Source organism: Triturus cristatus, chromosome 7 (assembly GCF_964204655.1).
Source record: "Triturus cristatus chromosome 7, aTriCri1.1, whole genome shotgun sequence".
NCBI classification, from domain to species: domain Eukaryota; kingdom Metazoa; phylum Chordata; class Amphibia; order Caudata; family Salamandridae; genus Triturus; species Triturus cristatus.
In genome coordinates, this window is record NC_140590.1 from 500,652,011 (window position 1) to 500,673,171 (window position 21,161).

Here is a 21,161-nt window from a genome sequence, read left to right on the forward strand (position 1 = left end):
GGGTGGAGATTGGACGGAGCTTGAAGCCGCTAGCTGAACACAGCATGCCTCGAAGAGTAGCATATGCACTGCCCAGGCTCGACCTAAAAAGGATACGTGCCAGGTGTAAATGGTTTACTACTTTGCCATTCTCCACTATAAGTGCATAGAACTATGTAGTATCAAGCACCACACAGTGGGTGAGTAGTGTACAGGTCAAGTCATTATTTGCATTGAAAGTTTGCACACCCCCCAAAAAAAAATATTGTAGTGGTCAGGCTCGCTTGCTATGCACCGTACGGGGGGCGAGGGGACTGGACTGACAACATTTGCCAGGGCTGCTTAGGGTTCCGAGTCTGGCCCTGCCTGGAATAGTCTTTGGCAGCGCTGTAAGGGGCAAAAGGTGGTGCTAGCTGCAGTGGCCTCCTGGGAAGGTTTCTGACACTTACTTTATTAGAAAATAATCGCTGCGTGTATAAAAGCACAACAACCTACCAACCACGCCCTCCTCCACGGTGTAGTGGGCTACTGGTCCGATGACGCACCAAACATTGACGGACGGAGTGCTACATAAATACAATAATCCAAACATTGATGTCATATAGAGAGCCACTCACAGAAGAGTGAGTGCATGGCAAATGGTGACAGCCTTTCACTGTGTTTAATACTGGGTTTAACTTGGCACTTTGGCACAGTCACTCTTGGTTGCTTAGAGACCTAGGCAAGGACTGACGTGCAATGGAAGTGTCAAGCGGGTTTTAGTCGGACTAAAGAACTTTCTGCGAAGCCACAACACTTGTTAGTATATTTACACGCTCAGCCGAGCACATAAATAAAATCCTATAATACCCGACACATTTAGTCTAAGCTATAGAAAAGAAATTTAGGGCTGGGTACCTAACTTTTAGGGTCAGGCCCGCTGTGGAATCTCTAGATTTCCCGAAGACTAGTTAGCCTCTGGCAGAGATTGCGCCACAGCCAAAGGTAGTAACAGGAAAAAATGGTGCACAAAATAAAGATTGGAAGTGAGAAGGTAAAAAAGACTCGCCGACAACGAAAGCAGTGGAAACATTGAAGATAATTATTAGTTGTATAATAGCCCCTGAACTGCATCTGTTACAGGCCAGCTGAGCGTGCTCATACTCACGATTGTTATTGAATCCAGAGAAGTGAACTCGCCTTTACTGCACGTCTCCCTTCGTCGCTACCTTGAAGCAATCATTCCTGTGAAGGACATATTAAGAATGATGTCCCTTCTGTTGTACGTAAGGATAAAGACACGCTCTTGTCACTTAATCGTGCTTACCTCCAAGAAAAAAACGTCTTTGCAACACGGTCAGACTTAAATGACACAGTGGTTTGTCACATGGTCAACCTAAAGCTCCAAAAATGACTGAAATGCAAAAAAAGACTAACTCGGTGCAATTCAACTCACTGTTAACCTTCTTACCGACTCATCATGAGCCCTTCAATCATAAATAGATTCACTTGTTTAACGGTGCAACGGAAAGCCCAACAAATAACAACAAGCATTGGCATAGCCAATAGGTTTCGCTTTTGGGACTTTCTAAGTATTTAGTTATGCAGCACAATATCCTTGGTGCAACCACATCAACTGTTGCATGGCTAAACACTTATAAGGTCCCACAGGCGAGACCTATTGGCTATGCCAATGCTTGGTGTGGTTGTGTGTGTGGTTGTGTGTGTGTGTGTGTGTGGTTGTGTGTGTGTGTGTGGTTGTGTGTGTGTGTGGTTGTGTGTGGTTTTGTGTGTGTGGTTGTGTGTGTGTGTGGTTGTGTGTGTGTGTGGTTGTGTGTGTGGTTGTGTGTGTGGTTGTGGGTGTGGTTGTGTGGTTGTATGTGTGCATGTGGTTGTGTGTGTGTGGTTGTGTGTGTGTGTTTGTGTGTATGTGTGTGGTTGTATGTGTGTGGTTGTGTGTGTGTGGTTGTGTGTGTGTGTGGTTGTATGTGTGGTTGTGTGTGTGTTTGTGGTTGTGTGTGTGGTTGTGTGTGTGTGGTTGTGTGTGAGGTTGTGCGTGTGGTTGTGGTTGTGTGTGTGGTTGTGTGTGTGACAGTAATCCTAAAAGCATGTCAAAATAAAGGAACACAAACATCAAGTTTGTGGAAAGAGAAAGCACCTTGTAAGTCAAACGGGCTCAGCAAAGCATTAACACAACAACAAAACAAACAAGATCACTTAGCGAAGACTGAGTGCTGATAATGGATACACACAGCCCATCATCTTAAGAGTTCGATTGCAGCCAATGTGCACTCAAACCTGCCCCCTCCTTGTGAGTTGCACCCCATATTTCATGAGTTGTAACTGCTGCACCCACCATAGCGCTTTGTGATCTAAAGCGGTACATAGGTCTAATTGATTAACCAGTCACCAACATACTGTGCTTTTAAAGAGAATGTGCCAAAAGTTTCCAGCTTCCTCTTCATGTCCTCATGAAAGCGCCAACAAAAGGACTCCCTGAATGGTGCAACGGACATGAAGCAGCCACTGTGATCAGAAATAAACACTGTGAACGTTGTCCAGTTTCACAGTAACATTTCATTAATGTTCTTTAAGTCACAAAACAGTAATACTAAAAGCATCTCAAAATAAAGGAACACAAATATCAAGTTTGTGGAAAGAGAAAGCACATTGTAAGTCAAACGGGCGCAGCAAAGCATTAACAGAACATGTTCTTTGATGTTCTTTGAACAAGAACATCAAAGGGGCTCCGCGAAAGTGATCGCGGGCGAAAGTGAAAGTGATCGCGGGCGCTTAATCAGCATGACGAGGTTTGCCAGCCTCTGCTCCTAAGCGCGCGCCCGCGCACATGCACTGTCGCTCTAGGCTGGCAATGGTAGCATTTTTTTGAGCCCTCACAAAAAGTCTCGCCAGACCAGCGCATGCGCAGGGTCAGGCGAGACCTAAAAAGAAAGGAATAATAAACAAGCATTGCAAATGCAATAGGTCTCGCATTTGCTTGTTTTAGAGGTATTGGCATTGTAAATGACCATGTCTTTCACCCATGGACACAGTAAACACACTTGATACACACACTATCACACTGAATAATGTTTTTTAAAAAGGCCTGAGCTTGTAACAATGGGTGGTTCCTGTTTTCTAAACTGTCCTGACAGTGGAACATGGAACCTGTCCAGTCACTTTATACTTTTATACAGACTGTTACTGCAGAAAATGCACAACTCTACAGGTCTCCAGCTTCGCTCTGACTGACCTGAAGTTTACTGCTCTTTTGTGATAGCAGTTCTGAGAAATGGTTGCATGACTTAAATCCAAAACGTAACCATACTGATGAATAGTGTTGGTACTGTCCCGTTAAAAGCACTATTGGTCGCCATAGATAAACGTAAACAGTGGCATGCCCCGGGAGGTTATGGCTTAGAGGGTCAGACATAAGGTAATGATCACGGTTTATTGTTTCCACAGCTTGAGAAGGTCACTGTGGCAGACAAGAAGGAGACCCAGGCAGAAGTATTTAACTTCTGAAGAACTTTGAAGAATTCTAGGCACACTATAGAATCAGAGGGTGAGACAAATACAAGAGTGTACTCGTTGATAATGATACTATATTATAGCCGGGTCTGCTGGCTCGGGGGACTAATGCCCCAGCCAGGAAACTGTGCTTGACATCATGGCCACAGGTTTAATTAGTGGTGTGCCCATTAAGCTTTCCATCCTTGTGAGGTCGATAAAATGTGTACCTCTGAGTCAAGTAACAATAACCATCCGTTATTCAGCGGCACGAAGCAAGTGGGCATGAACTTACTTTAAAAAATGTCAGAGAGGCTAATATTCTGCGACGCGGGTGCGTAGGTATTATTAGTGCAAAAAGTACAGCAGCAAAGGAAATCACAGACCTGAGTGGCCCTTGGTAATCCAGTTTTGCTGTGTTCTTACAAAGAAAATAGATGGAGTGCCTGTTTTCCTGTCTTGCACTAAAGCCCATTACAGCCTTGCTGTGGCATTTCTGCCAATGTGACATACGCTCACCAGTTCACAGTTCGTTCATGCCCTCACTTAGCATTATTTTGGCAATGTATACATGTAAAAAAAAATATTAATAAAAAAAAAAATGTATTTATGTACCTGTTCCCAGATACATCATTTAGGTCCCTGTTCTCAGATGTATCATCTCCCAAAAATTTGTGTTAAATAAATCGTGTCTAATAATGATCAAAGAAGGGACAATGATTAGGACTTCAACGAAATTTGAGGGATTTTTAAAGACATATCCTGCACATAAAACTGTCCACATGTTCTGTTTAAATGGTTAATAATGAAAAATGGTATGAGTAAAGTTTTTATGGTACAATGCAGATAATTTATATGGGTTTTGTTAGACCTGGCACCATTGGCATGGGTCTCCCTTCCATTTTTTGCTGTTGCCTCATGTGTTTTTGCTGGGTATAGATGCTTTGGGCACTGTGCCACTGCTGTTCAGTGCCACAGTGCAAGTGCTCCCTATGGTAAATTGATGTATGGATTAGTGACTGCATAATTGGCTTGATTGGTTTACTTGTCAGACCCTAGTACAGTGCACTGCATGTGCCCAGGGCTTGTAACCAATGCTGCTGGTGGGCTTGCAGCACTGATTGTGCCATCTACCGGAGCAGCTTGTAAAGTGTGTCTCAGGTCTACCATTGCAGAGCCTGTGTGCAGTCTGGTACTGCCATGCTGACTGGGCAAGTGCACCCACTTGCCAGTCCCTAAACTTTCCCTTTTATACATATTAGTCACCCCTATGGTAGGCCCAAGGGCAGGGTGCATTGTAGGTAAAAGGTAAGACATGCCCTGGTGTGTGTGGCATGTCCTAATAGTGAACTACAGCCATTTTCGTTTTTCACTATTGCAAGGCTACCTGTTCTCCTTAGGCCAGAATGGGCAGTTTGATAATTACAGATAGATAATGACTTTATTTAGGATATTTTTCAATCCATAAAAGTACACATCAATAAACAGTTCATATTAAAAAACATCACAATAATGACAAAATCGATCACACAGACATACAATACATAAATTCCATAAAAGAGTGCAAAGGCAAAACAGTACAGGAAAAAAAGTGCATAAGTGCAATGGGCGACTAATAGTTCAGAGGAAGTTACATTTACTCATCTAAACATTTTCTAAATCTTAGTGTCAATTTTAAAAATTCTAACACCTGGAGGACAGTATCCGGGTGCAGCAGCTGTAAGTACATAAAGGCAGGTCTAATTTGTTTAAAATTTAATTTCTTTAAAAGGGTAACAAGGTATCTCCTACGGGGATATTCATAAAATGTACATAAAAACATAAAATGTAGCATATCCTGTGGAGACTTCCCGTCGCAGCCACAGGGAGCTACAGGTTTCTTAAAAATATCTGCCGTGGGTCTAAATAAGAGAAGATGGAAAATGTTAAACCTGAATCGGGTCAGCAAAAATTTCTCATGTGAGGTGAAGGGGCATGTTAGATACTTTTCCATAGAATTGCAAGTACTCAGCATAATATACTTTCTAACATTAGGTTTTAAGAGCTCAACTTCATCTCTTAGGGCAATACATTTCATAGAGAAAACTTTTTTAATTGCTGCTACATCACCCTTAACTATATCCCTCGGTTTATCAAACAAGTTCAGGCAACCAAGTTTAAAAAATTGGGACTTCAGGTATTTAAGCCAAGGTACACACATGGCATGATCAAGTGATATAAGGTCTTCCACTATCAAATGTGTTAAAGGGATTTCATCACTTAACCATAGTTTTACCCAGCATAACAGAGGTTTTAAACTGACAATGTCGGATAAATACTGGCAGCCAAGTTCTTCATGTGCAATTAAGTTCGAGGTACTACATGGGACACATAACAGGCGTTTTAGAAATTTATTTTCAACTATTTGTAATTGTTCGCCATTTATGTAGCCCCATATCTCACTACCGTATACCGCAGTGGCTATGGATTTAGAGTTGTATAATTTCATCATAGCCACATTTGGTTTATTCCCCAGTTTAGACGCAGTATTGAAGATGGAGGCATTGACTGTAGTCATTTCCCCCTTTTTCTCTTGGCCAAGTGAGGAGCCCAATTAAGTTTGGTATCAAATAAGATACCTAAATAGGTGAATGTTTGAGTGGTAGGGATCGAGACATCATTCAATTTAAAATTGAACTTCTTCTTCGGTTGTCGGCCAACATGCATAATATAGGATTTTGAGTTGTTGACCTTAAGGTCCCTATCACACATGAAATTATTAAAAACATTCAATAGTGCCTGGAGACCAACTTCTGTTCTGGAAATTAAGACCGCATCGTCAGCATATAAAAGTAGAGGGATACCCCTCAGACCAACTCTAGGGCAGTCTGATTTTACCTCTTGTAAGACAGCCTCAAGGTCATTTATATAAAAGTTAAAAAGAAAAGGGGCCAAAATACACCCCTGACGTACTCCTTTATTGATACTAAAACTTCCTGTAGTTTCCCCGGTCGATGAAAACCTCACGTTAGCTCTTGTGTCGTTGTGCAGGTCCGCAAGGAACTCCACAATCCCCTTATCAATACCCTTATCCTTCATGGTCTGCCACAGCCTCCCCCTGTTGACACAGTCGAAGGCAGAGGACAGATCCATGAAGGCAAGGTGAATTGTTCTTTTATACACAACAGTATATTTATTCAATATAAGAAACAAATTAAGACATTGAGTTATAGTTGAACGCCCTTCACAAAAACCATATTGAGAGGTCGACAAAATATTGTTTTCGTTCGTCCAGCTTGTTAGGCGTTGGAGTATAACTCTCCCCATTATCTTCACCATTGAATCAATTAACGAGATTGGGCGATAACACAAAGCACTACCCCTGTCTCCTTTCTTAAAGACCGGAACTATTGTTGAGAGACCCCAAGTCTCCGGGCAACCCAATGTGGCTGCTGCATTAAAAACAGCAGTCAGAATGGGAGCCCAAAAGTCCGGATCAGATTTATAAAGATCAGGTGGTATTCCATCAGGGCCAGGGGCTTTGTTAGCAGTAAGACCCTTTATAGCAACCAGAACCTCATTTATATCAAAAATGATGGCAGTACTTTCCCTATCAGAGGGGACAGCAACCATAGTTGCATCTGCCTCTGAATAATATAAACTTTTAAAATGACTCTCCCATTCCTCCTTTGTTATACAACAAACCAGTCCATCTCCCGAGTCCCCAGTCAAAAAAGGTTTCTTTACCAGACCCCAAAATTTAGTGCTGTTATTCAAAGTAGCGGGATCAAGCAGTTCCTCCCAGGCCTCTTTCCTCAAAAACTCTTTACGGGCAGCAATAGTAGCCTTATATTCCTTTCTACAGAGTTTTACGGCCTCCCTGTTCCTCGGGGTTGCTGCCAAGGCTACCCTCAAATTACGGGCAGCTAGAGTACAGTCATGACTGAACCATCTCGGGCCTAAGTTAAGTCGGGGTTTATATGGGACCGATAGAAATGCTGATACCCTTTCCGTAATGTTTTGGTACGCTTCTAGAACCAGCTTGGGTTCACCTCCCCCATTCATACAAACTTTGATGTCCTCGGCACAACCTGCAGTGATATTCTTATAGAGGACATCCTCAGAGACCATAGACCATTTTAAGCGCCTCTTACCATCAGTTGTAACCAAACTACCTTGCCTGATACTCGTAATACCTTTTTTGAACCATGGGCAGTTTAGACCGATTATAAGAGGATTATGGTCACTGAATTCACTAAAGTCGATGGTAAAAGAATCCACAAAAGTTTGCATCGTCTGAGAGACCAATATATGGTCTATAAAGGTACCCCTTCCATGCCCTTTAAAAGTAGGGGTATCAAAGCGAAATAGCGGGTCTTTTAAAGACATGGCCAAACAGAGGTCATGGTCATTCAGAAAGTCATTACACAGTTCACCCTCCTTTGTGTGCTCCATGTGGAGACAGTCTGCCCGATCACATACCATTTCTGGTAAACATTTGTGCAATGGGTCTATACAAGGATGCAAATTAAAATCACCCATAATCAGGAGGTTATGGCCCACATTTTCCATAAAATTTGAAACAAAGGAATTTAAAAAATAAATATGATTCCTGCCACCACTATCATGAACAGCATTGTAAAAGTTCACCAGCCCGACACGGACATTACCTCCACTTAAGGTTACACCCATTACACCTGTATGCTGTGCAACAATTCTTTGTACTTCACAGGGAATTAATATAGATACAAAAATTACAAGGCCCCCCTTGGGCCTACCCCGCACAGATGGCAAGGCTGGCACGAAGAAGGCCCTATACCCTTCCAAAAAGAGTTCACATCCCAATTCCCAGGTTTCTTGTAAACAAATAATCGAGAATTGTTTGATATAGATCACCCAGTTTACATCAGACATTTTGGCAGCAAGACCCGCAATGTTCCAAGAGACAGCAAGACATCCTGACAATTTACCTACCAAATTATCTGGATTAGTAGGTTCACCTGAAGCCCCGATGTCCTGAGCTGCAGGTGCCCCCCGTCAATCGCACAGTTCAAGACCAGATAATACTTCGAACCTATTCTGTGTGTGAAGATTCGGCCCATATTGATAGTGTCCAGCACTAACACTCCTATTAGACACGCCAATCGGTCCACCTACACCACAGGAATTAGTAATATTATGCAGAAGATGGGTCTCTTGCACGGGAGTAAAAGGTTCACGTCCCCGCCTGGTTAAATTCTGTTGCAGTCGTGGTTTGCACAAATGTGCATAAAAATAACCCAAGGGGCGTACACAGATACTATTTGTGTTATAAACCAGTGCAGCAGCTCTCAAAAGTACGGTTGCTACATGCTGGGGGTGTTTAAAATTTACGACTATACAGTCCCCTGAACCAGACTTTTTGGACGGCCCTACCCAATTTACACGCCTTACTGTTAATATTTCGTCAAAATAGGAAATCGGAAATCCACAATTTTTGTTGAGCCAGGACACTGTCTTATTTTTCAGAGAGATAAAGGATTCATCATGGGGAGATGCAGGGTGGGTGCCACAAGAGGGCACATTGGTCAGTACTACTACAAAAGGAGCACAGTCTGGTGGTAGATTAAGATGACCTTTGTGTCTCGCCACACTAGAGGCTCTAATGCTGTGGGGAGTTATGGATAATTGTTGCTGCAAAACAGTTTCCACAGGAATATCCGGCTGGGTAAAAGTTACGGGTCCTGGGATAACTGTATCAGCAGATTCTCCCCTCCCCTTATTCTGTATATCATTAGGAACAGCAGTATCTCTCCTTTTCCCCCTAGAGTAATCAATTCCACTAGGCTGAACTATCTCCCGAGACAATAACAGGTCACCCAGCCTTATCACTTCCTTAGCTAAATCATCAATCTTAGTGGTTAATGGTTTAATAAGCTCCTCCATTTTGACAGTAAAAGAAGCTTCTAAGTTTTTTAAGAGTGAGGCAATCATATCCGAGTTTAGATTAGCTCCATTACCAGCACCATTAGTGGCCGCGAATACAAAAGGGTTTGGTATAACAGTACCAGTAATTGGCTTACCGACCTTCTTTTTTGGTTTACAATTATTATGTTTCCCGTTCTCCCTTTGAGACCGTGTTCTACATGATCTCGTATGCCTAGTCTCAGGTTGGGTCTCATTTAGTACATCAGCATCAGAACTTGACGACACCCGAGGAGCAGAATGGACCTCCACCTCTACAGGAATGAAAACTGGGAGGGCCGTAGAGATAACACCACTCGGGTTGATCTCAGGGTCTTGGGGCTGGCTTAGAGAATCATTTTCTAATAATCTTCAATCACGATGCCTTTCCCCAAGGATACACGTCTATCATTATTAATCTGTGTTACTTTCCTGACCAGGAAATTATCTAGGGTAGCTGGAGCCGCCATCGCTTTATCAGTTTTTGATTTAACCATTCCGTTCGCTTATAGGTTAAGCTTCTGCCCAGAAACCCTAGTGTCTGCCTACGCACTCACAAACAGGACAATCAGATTAAAAAACAAATGGATATATCAAATGGCAACAATAGTCAATGCGCGGTCACCACCATTCGACAAGATGCACAGAAACCTGGCCCAGTCCAGTCTCTTTTGGCCTCTGAGGGCCACAGAGGGCCCGCCCTTTGCCCGGGCTTAGCCCGGCGCCGCCCGCGCGCGGTCCCGCGATGCGGTGTCAGTGTCCGTTTTTAAAGCGCCTCCAGGCGCGAAACGGCGGTCGGCGGCTTCCGGGTCCGCCGCTAGGGCTGCTGGGTAATGTAGTACGGCTCCGCGCTGGGCTCCACACAGGCCAGGATGGCAACAGCAGGGCAGGGAGCACAACGCACCAGCACACCCCGGGACTCCTGCGAGACACCTGGCGTCGCTCGGGTCTTCTGACTCGTGCTCCGTCACTCCCGTCGTGGGTTGGAGAAATTCGTGTTGTCCGGGGGCAGCTAGTCCTTGCTACAAATATCAAGTGTATTCAAAAAGAACAAGCTAACGTAAGTAGGTCTTATAACGGCGATATATCAAGAGTCTGGTCGTCTATTCAGCTTCATAAATGCGTGAGGTTCTATACAATTTCGAATGGTATTCACAGGATAAGCCGTCAGAACATAGAGTAGAACTCTTAATCAAAATGATGCTCAAGTGCAAATCAGACCCGCAATTGATACCTCTATTCCGACGCGTGTTAGCCAAACAGTATGATATCTGTTCTCTGTCTGATAATTACATTTTATAATCCTAACTGACTCAGGGAACATGGCAGAAATTCGAGTTAGGTATGCCTGAATTCAGAATGATAAAATACATCTTTTAGTGAAGTTGGTTTTAAAATTCTGTGTTTGAAAATGCCACTTTTAGAAAGTAGGTATTTTCTTGTCTAACCATCCAAACCTGCCTCTGCTAGTCTGTGTATTCCTTGTCTGGAGTTTGAGTGACATGGGGTTGGGGGATTCCAGGACACAGGGTGAGTCATCACAAGGCTGAATAAAGAGATCTGCATCTAGATGGGTGGAGAGGTTGCACCTGGGACCTGAATAGGGCTGGGACTTCCCTCTGCAATGCTGGCTCCACCTCCTGTGGTGTGTCTGATGTCCCTGCCGTGCAGTGTGAAAAGAAAGTAGGAGACATGTCAACAAAGTGCTCCAGGACTGACCAGAACTGGTTTGGACTAGGCAAAGTCCTCTCTGCCTTCAGAGAACAAAGGGAAAAGGAGCATAAATATTGGGACCCAGACCCAAGAACTTTAGATCACTTCTGGGAATCAAGACAAACCTTTGCTAAGGAGAAGAACCAGGAAGCTGAAGGAGGAGACTACCCCCGTGCTGTGTGTTTGGGGGTTGGCCTGTAGTGGTTGCTTCATTAGCAAAGAGAGGAGAAAAGGACTGAGTGTGCTTTCTATCAACTTGAAGAAGAATCTCCAAGGGCTTGAACTAGAGCTTCCCTCCTGCCTGAAGTCTCAGGGATAGAAGCCTTCACCAACCAGCTCCCCCCTGAATTCTCTTGCTGAGAATTGAAGTGCCTGCTGTTGTGCTGGGCCTTCTGAGAGACTGCGTGTCGCTGGGAGCTGAAAGCACGACGCACCAACGAGAAGCGTGTCGCCGCCGCAGCCTCCGTCATCGCATCGCCGAGGAAGCGAGCCGCCGCTGTCACCATCGCATTGCCGAAGCACGGTGCATTCCGTGTCACTGGGAGCTGGAAGAGCAACGCATCGCCGAAGCGTGGCGCATCGCCAGAGAAGCGGGATGCTGCCACAGAGGTCATCATCGCATCACCGGAGAAGCGTGTTGCAGGGCCTGTCGTGGCTCCAAAGATCATCGAGTCGCTGCACGGCCGTCGGGCGTGCACGCATTACACCAACGTTGTTGCATCGCAACCAAGAAGCCATTTTGTCACATCGTACCGGAGAAGAGTATCGCATCGAGGTGCCAGCGTGTCGCATCACATCGGAGAGAGCAGTAAGAAACCGACGCATCAACTCCCCACACAGTAAGGAAGCGAGCATCAACTCCCCTGTGCAGCAGTAAGGAACCGACGCATCACCTTCCATGCAACCCTTTTGTTTTTTTGGCGCTACGCATCTAAGGTACATTGAGAGTAAAGTGTTGCATTTACAACTTGAGAGAACTGAGCTATTTTATGACATTTGAGAGACTATTTTTGAGTACAGTATTGTGAGAATTGGGGGTCTCTAGTTGGCACAGGTAGGTACTTGTGACAAATAGGGACCCTCGCCTCTAGTCAGGGTAAAGGGGTACACTCCTAAAATAACCCCTGCTCACCCCCTTGGTAGCTTGGCACGAACAGACAGGCTTATCTCAGAGGCAGTGTCATACAGTAATCAAGTGACAACACTACAGATGGACACCACACCAGTTTTATATAAAAAATAAATATTCTTTATATAGGTTTACCACAAGACAATAAACAACAAAAATCCACAATACTGTTACTTTAAAATGTTAGTATTTAGCTTAGTTCTCTTTAGTTCTTAAATGCAACACTTTAAGTCAATGTACCTTTAGATGCGACACTCAGGGCAACGAAAGTGTTGCAACGATGTTGATGCGATGAAAGTTTGGTGGAAAGAAATAAAGACGTGAAGATCTTCCTGATGCAGCACGCTTCTCCGATGTTGCGAAAGATCTCGGCTCGATGCGTCAGCAGCAGCGGCGACACCCTTGTCGAATGATGCGATGACAACGGCTTTGGAGGCGACACTCTTCTCCGACATTGCAAGCCGCTTCCGTTCGATGCGACAACTCCAGTGGTGACACCCTTGTTCCGTGATGCGACGACAGCAGCTCCGACAGAGGCACGCTTCTCCGTGGATGCGAGGCGCTTTTCTTGATGCGGTGCAATACGACCGCTACAGCGGCGACATCCAAGATGCGATGGCAGCAGCAGCGATGGCGACACACTTCTTCCTCAATGCGAGACACTTCTCGTGATGCAGTGCGATGCGACAGCTCCAGCGGCTGTGAAGACGACACGCTTCTTCGGCGTTGCGAGACGCTTCTCTCGATGCGGTGCAATACGACAGCTACAGCGGCGACATCCAAGATGCGACGGCAGCAGCAACGACGGCGACACGCTTCTTCCTCTTGAGTCGCGCTTGCGGCTCCTTGTGACATGCAGTCCCTCAGAAGGCCCAAAACAGCAGCAGGCACTTCCAAAGAACTCTTGGGGAGCTGGTGGTTGAAGTCTGTTGTCCCTGAGACTTCAGCAGGAGGCAAGCTCTTCTCTGAAGCCCTTGGAGATTCTAACAAGTTGAAATAAGCACACAAAGTCTCTTCTCCTTCCTTTGGCTGTCAGGCAAACCACTGCAGGCCAATCCCCCAAGCACTTCGCTTAGGGAAAGTCTCTCCTCAGTGTCTTCATGTTCCACGCCTCAGTAAAGGTTTCTTCTTGTTCCAAAAGTGATCTAAATTCTTGGGATCAGGGTCCCACTACTTATACCCCAAAATCCTTTGTCCTCTGAGGGCAGAGGGGCCTTTTCCTAGTCCAAACCAGTTCTGGTCAGTCCTGGAGCACTTTGTTTATATGACTCCTTCTTTCCTTTCAGAGTGCAGGGCAGAGACATCAGACGCACCACAGGAGGTGGAGTCAGCATTGTGGAGGGAAGGCACAGCCCTATTCAGGTCCCAGGTGCAACTCCTCCCTCTCATCTAGATGCAGATCTCTCTATTCGCCACGGGGCTACCTCACCCTGTCTTCTGGAACTCCCCAGCCCTGTCACTCAAATTCCAGGCAAGTAATACACAACCTAGCAGAGGCAGGCATGGACAGTTAAGCAAGAAAATACCTACTTTCTAAAAGTGGTATTTTCAAACGCAGAATGTTAAAACCAATTTCACTAAAATATGTATTTTATCATTCTGAGTTCAGACATATTAAATTCGAATTTCTATCATGTTCCCAGAGTCAGTTAAGATTATAAGATATAATAATCTAAACTGCCCATTCTGGCCTATGGAGAACAGGTAGCCTTGCAATAGTGAAAAACGAAAATGGCTGTAATGAACTATTAAAACATGCCACACACACCAGGGCATGTCCTACCTTATCCTAACAATGCACCCTGCCCTGGGGCCTACCATAGGGGTGTCTGATATGAAGAAAAGGGAACGTTTAGGGACTGGCAAGTGGGTGCACTTGCCCAGTCAGCTTGACAGTACCAGACTGCACGCAGGCTCTGCAATGGCCAACCTTAGACACACTTTTACAGGCTGCTTCTGTGGGTGGCACAACCAGTGCTGCAAGCCCACCAGCAGCATTTGGATTTACAAGCCCTGGGCACTCCTGGTGCACTGTTCTAGGGTCTGACAGGTAAACCAATCCACCCAATCATGGAATCACAAATTCATATATCAATTTACATAGGGAGCACTTGCACTGTGGCAGTGGACAGCAGTGACAGAGTGCCCTGAGCATCTAACACCAGCAAAAACACATGAGGCAACAGCAAAAAATTGGAAGGGAGACCCACACCAAGGTGCCAGGTCTAACACATGTCACATCCAGCTGAAATGTGGGGAGAACTACCCTATCTCCTGGGAGTTCTCATCACTAAGGCGTAAAAATCTGGACAGACCATCAGCATTGGCATGCTCTGTACCAGGGCGATGTTCCACCGTGAAATCCATCCCCTGTAGGGAAATGGACCACCTCAACAGCTTTGCATTCTCACCCCTCATCTGCATTAACCATCTGAGGGGCCTGTGGTCTGCCTGAACCCGGAAGTGAGTCCCAAACAGGTATGGTCTCAGCTTCTTCAGTGCCCAGACCACAGCAAATGCCTCACGCTCAATAGCACTCCACCTCTGTTCCCGTGGAAGTAACCTCCTACTAATGAAGGCTACGGGTTGATCTAGGCCCGCCTCATTCATCTGTGCCAGAACAGCCACCACCCCATGCTCTCAAGCGTCTGTTTTTACTGCAAACTGTTTGGAGAAGTTGGGTGCCAAGAGCATGGGTGCCATGCACATAGCAGTTTTCAGGGCCTCAAAGGCTTTCTGACAGGTGTTAGTCCAAATCTCTTTCTTGGGCTGCTTCCTGGAACTCAGCGCGGTCAAGGGTGCAACAATGTTGTCATACCCCTTGACAAACCTCCTGTAGTAACCTGTGAGTCCTAAAAAGGCTCTCACCTCCGTCTGGGTTTTGGGTGACTCCCAAGCCAGGATGGTTTTAATCTTGGGCTGCAGGGGCGCCACCTGGCCGCTCCCTACCTGGTGTCTCAAGTACACCACGGAACCCTGCCCGATCTGGCACTTACTCGCCTTGATCGTGAGGCCTGCCCTCCGCAGCACCATCAACACTTCCCTGAGGTGGTGCAGATGTTCTTCCCAACTGACGCTGAACACTGCGATGTCATCCAGGTAGGCAGCACTGAACGAGTCCAGTCCAGAGAACACCTGGTTGACCAACCTCTGAAAGGTGGCAGGGGTATTCTTCCTCCCAAAGGGCATCACCCGGAACTGGTAGTGCCCATCTGGTGTGGAGAATGCAGACCTCTCCTTTGCCCCATCAGTCAAGGCGATCTGCCAGTACCCAGACTTTAGGTCAAACGTGCTAAGGTACCGAGCAGCCCTTAGCCGATCTATGAGCTCATCAGCTCTGGGGATGGGGTGTGCGTCAGTCCTGGTGAATGAATTGAGCCCTCGGTAGTCCACACAGAACCGGAGTTCTGGTGTGGCACCCGGTACGGCAGCCTTTGGGACCAAGACCACTGGGCTGGCCCATGGACTGTTAGAGGACTCAATCACCCCTAACGCAAACCTCTTGGAGACCTCCTCCTTGATGCAAGCTCTCACCCTGTCAGTCACCCTGTAGGTTTTGGGCCTCACAGGTGTACTATTCCCAGTGTCCACAGCATGGAGGCACCAATCAGTGACACCGGGAACCAGGGAGAACAGATCAGAAAGCTGTCCCAGCAACTGGCGGCAGTTATTCTGTTGCTCAGGGGTCAGGGTGGAAGAGAGGTTGACACCATCCACTGACCCATCTTGATCTGTGGCTGACAGGCGGTCTGGAAGTTGCTCGGTCTCCTCCTCCATCCCAGCATACGTTGCCAAGAGCATGCCCACTTGGGACCTCTCCAAGTGGGGCTTCAGGCGGTTGACATGCAGGACCCTCAAGGGGTTCCTGGGAGACTGCAAGTCCACCAAGTAGGTAACTCGGCTTTTGCGCTCCACAACCTCAAAGGGTCTGGTCCACTTATCTTGGAGCACGCAGGGCTCCACTGGGGCCATGACTCACACATTCTGACCAGGCTGAAGCTCTACCAGAGTGGCATTCTGGTCGTACCACCACTTCATCTCCTCCTGGCTGGCTTCCAGATTCACCTCAGTGAGTTGCCTGAAACGCCGAGTTTGGTGACTAAAGGCCAGCATGCAGCTATATACATCCTGGGGAGGTTTCCTGGGCGATTGCTCCCAGCCTTCTTTAACCAAACTCAGAGGTCCTCTCACTGGGTGTCTATAGAGAAGCTCAATGGGGCTGAACCCTAGAGATTTCTGTGGCACCTCACGGTAAGCAAAGAGTAGGCATGGTAAGAGGACGCCCCACTTACGCCTCATGGGTTCCTCAAGACCCATAATCATGCCCTTCAGGGTTCGGTTGAACCTTTCAACCAACCCATTTCCTTGGGGGTGGTAAGGAGTCGTAAACTTGTAGGTTACTCCACACTCCTGCCACAGGGACTTCATATATTTTTTAATGAAGTTGGCTCCCCGGTCTGACACTACCTCGTGAGGGAATCCCACTCTGGAGAAAATTCCCATCAGTGCTAGTCCCACCACGGGGGCCGTCACTGTCCTCAGAGGTATGGCTTCCAAGGTATCGGCTGGCATGGTCCACCAAGACCAGGATGAACCTGTTGCCCATGACTGTCTGGGGGTCCAGTGGCCCCACAATGTCAATACCCACTCATTCAAAGGGTGAGCTGACCACAGGGAATGGCTGGAGAGGAGCCTTGCGCTTCCTCCCACTTTTTCCACTTGCCTGGCAAGTCTGACATGTCTTGCAGTGAGTGTCTCAACTCCTGCGCATGTGGGGCCAATAAAAGTGGGTGACAAGCATCTCAAACGTCTTGTCCTGCCCCAAATGTCCTGCCAATGGCACATCATGAGCCAGCCCCAGTAGGAAGGCTCTGAAGCGCTGGCGTACCACCAACACACGGGCTGACCCAGGCTCAGCAACCTTAGGCTCAGAATACAGGAGACCATTCTCCCAGTAGACGCAATGTGACCCAACAGTTTGAATCCCCATCTCCATTTCACAATGACAATGAACAAAGAAAGAATATCCTTTCTAGACGTAGTCTTCACAGCTAGTGAAGGTACCCTTAAGAACTCTCTGTTTACCAAAGCTACAGATAAGAACAGCCTACTCAGATTTGATAGCGCACATCCACGCTCATTAAGGGAGAATCTACCTGTAGGTCAGTTCTTAAGGGTTCGCAGAAACTGCTCTGATCTGGAAACATACAAAAAGGAAGCAGCTATCCTCACTAACAAACTCAAACAAAAAATGTACCCAAAAAAGATCGTAGATAGAGCAAACAAGAGAGCCCGCAACACACCAAGAGAGGCTCTATTGGAGACGCATGCAAAAAAACACTCTGACCAATTGATATGTGTTACAACATATAATACATCTTCTAATGACCTAAAGAAGATAATCAACAAAAGGTGGTCCATTCTGACCTCTAACACAATATCTTTTGAGAAACCTATGTTCTCATTTAAAAGGAACACAAGTCTGAGAGATATACTGGTACATACTGACACATATACACCAAAAACTACCAGTCAATTAACTCCCTGGAGAACGCCTCAGGTTACGGGACACTACCCATGTGGTACATGTGTAGCATGTCCATTTACTGAACACACCAAAACAATAGAACTAGGATTACACTCTCCATGGGAACAGAGAACACACACCAATTGTAACTCTGAAGCAGTGATCTATATGATCAAGTGCCCGTGTGACCTAATGTATATCGGAATGACAAGTCGAAAAGTAAAAGTACGCATCAGTGAACACAGGAGCACAATAAGACGTGCAATAACAGCAACTAAACTGACTGCACACTATAATGAGAAAAAACACAAGGACACAGAAATAAAGTGGACCATCATAGAAAAAATCAAGCATGTGAATAACCTCCAACACAAACTCCTAGAACGTGAACAACGTTGGGTCCATCGATTAAAAACCCATGAAAGGGGCCTAAATGACTGTATACCCTGGAACCAACTAAATAAATCAAGGAAAGGGATTATATTACAACTAGGCCCTGTACTCGCGTATTAATATGCGCCCTAAAACTGTATATCCAACTCAGGGACCTTAATATGGCGGCCATATGAGCGTTGATTCAATTTCTAAATAATAGTACCTGAACACGTTATGATATGGCTTGCGTACCCACATTTCCATGAAGGGAATATGAATATGACATCGTATATTCCACGACTTTACATCAGTCCCTATAAAAGGAAAATACTTCTCAAAATATTTCTCATTGTATACCAAAATTCAAATTCCCCGAATGTCTTTCACTAGGGGCTTCGTGAGAATTAACCATATGCATTAATAACTTTAATCCATCAAAAGGTTTTTCACAAATTGGGCATTGAAAATCCCCCACGATCACTGTTAGAGTATGTTGTTTTTCTACTTGGCTTGTGAACCCAACTTAGGTTTACCCACATCATGAGCCTATATAATTATCACTTACACCTACACTATTTTTAATTAAATTTGGGACTCGTGATTAATTTAATTAATACAAACAGTCTTACATGACACAAACGTGTCACCGATCGGAGAAGCAGACAAACATACTGAGCTTCACTTGTGGTCTTCTAACGCTTAAGTATAGCGCGTTATTTTGTTGTTGTGTCTGTTTTCAATGAGACAATAAGTTAAGAAGTGTTGCCAGACGATATACATTTACCGTAGTTTTTTATGATTGTTACAAGGAACTACAATTCCCTTGGTTCCTTATACGTTTTAGGCTTAATTACGTACTTCTGACCACGCCGAGTGTCGTTAAACAATCAGCACCTTTGACAACGCAGACTGCATGTAATGCTGAAATATTGCACTTCACCTTGATTCTTTGTCTATTCACAATGGGAAAAGAAATTGAAACGAAATGTAAAAAGACCTAGATTTCCGGTAGTGGCTCACGATTATAACAAGGAACTACAATTCCCATGTTTCCTTGTACGTTACAGGCGTCATTACGTACTTCGGACCGCGCCGAATGTCGCCTACCAATTAGTACCTATGACAACACAAAGGTACTAAAACGCGGTTCCTTCGCATTACTAACGCGAAAGCCGGGAACCGGAGCCAAGTAGGTGTGCACGCGGGGCAGGACTCTTGAAGAAGTAAGTTACAGATTGGCATTTTTGAATTCTATTGCCAACGTTCTCATCCTGTGTTCCTCTACATGGGGAATACGAGGGTCTAGACACGCGGTTTTTAGAAAAAACCACTTACTATATTTACCTACATTTCCCTTAACCTCCTGGGGTCATAATTTTAGGGTTTGACTATAGAGCTACCCCTAGATGCTTTACGGTCCCCTGAGATACAGAAACCATTCAAGAATTGGGTAAGGGAATGTTTCTTTTCATTTTTTACGCACAAAATCAGGAGGGATAATGACAAATGAACATGACTAAGATTACCGTTATTCTATTCACAAACACGGTATGAAAGTGGAGTGAGTGTGAGGCATGGAGTGTGTTACTAGTGAATATATAGACGTACTGACACGAATTATGGTCAGGTTTTTGAGTACAATTGCCACCCCAAAACTCATCTGTCACGTAACAGTATTATGTGAAGATATGCACGTAAGTGGCACAAGTTTGGAAGCAATTGATTACCACTATGTCATAGACACAATTTGGCACATGTGGTTCGTTAATTAGTTCCAGAGCACGCAATGTGGGACAAAGTATTGCAGAGACACTATGACATTACTATACAAATGTATGTTGTTTTTGTTTTTGTGTCTTTCTTTGTTTTCTGTTTTTTCTTTACAGATGGAGTATAACATATGATTGGTAAATTATCAATCATCCAAACAAGGAGCAGCTACTCTGCCCTTGCATCACGTACAGGATAGGGAATTCCCTTCTGTCCTGTCTCCTAGGGAGGCCTAACCTAGCCCTGATGAAAGTCCAGGACCTTTAAGGCCATTATAGGACTGAAACATGTTGGCACTAGGGTCTTAGGACCATAAGATTCCTAATAAGACCCAATATTTGTTTTTTAGCTACCCAGACAGACCCAAGAATAAAGGGATACCGGGGATCTGTTTGAGGTATTTTAACTTATTTAGCCCCCCAGGTCAACAACTTCTATCAAGAGCTCCCAACACTGTGGTTGAGCCCACCCCGACTTTTAGGCGTCGGGGTGACCCGATGATGAAGCATGACACCACTAGGGTGTGTGAGGGTAAATAAACAAAAAGGAAGATTTTCCTTGCTCACCTTTTGGTGAAGACGTAAGAATTTACCCCATCTAGATCCTTCACATCTCTCCCCACTGAAGTGCACCTGTATCAACTGCGGTTGATTCGTTAGAGTAATTTAAGTGATTAAGTGACTATAACATAGGAGGAGTTACTCTAACTTGGTAACCTCTTTACCCTTCCAGGTATTGAATTTTTTTTTTTTCTATTTTACCTTTAATGTGAACATATTACTAGCGCAGCGCACAGCTGTAGGGTGTATCAACAGAAACTATCTGTAATATAACTCACTATCTATTTTTCTGATATCCCTCATTTGCACTAACACTCATTTCACGCTCCGAATAAATAATAACAAGACTCTCTCCCTCCTTTTAACGATACATAAAGGATAGAGTAGATCATCTATCTGTATAAATATGGCAGAACAATTGGGTATTGGCTACTCAGACGATATAGCATCTGCCATTTTAGCAGGACCCTCACTATTACCGGACACGAACATCAGTCAGAACCTTTCCCAGGCTCAGAATTGGGATGAGCTGAAAGAATTGAAGCGTAACCAAATGAAAATTTTGTTACATGGAGCCATCATGACGGAGTACCTCAGAGGCAATACAGCACCAACAGGATTACTTGTCACTAATGCACCAAGGATCTTTCTCGAAGACCCTCAGTTTAAAAAGGAATGGTCTCTAATCGCGTGGAGA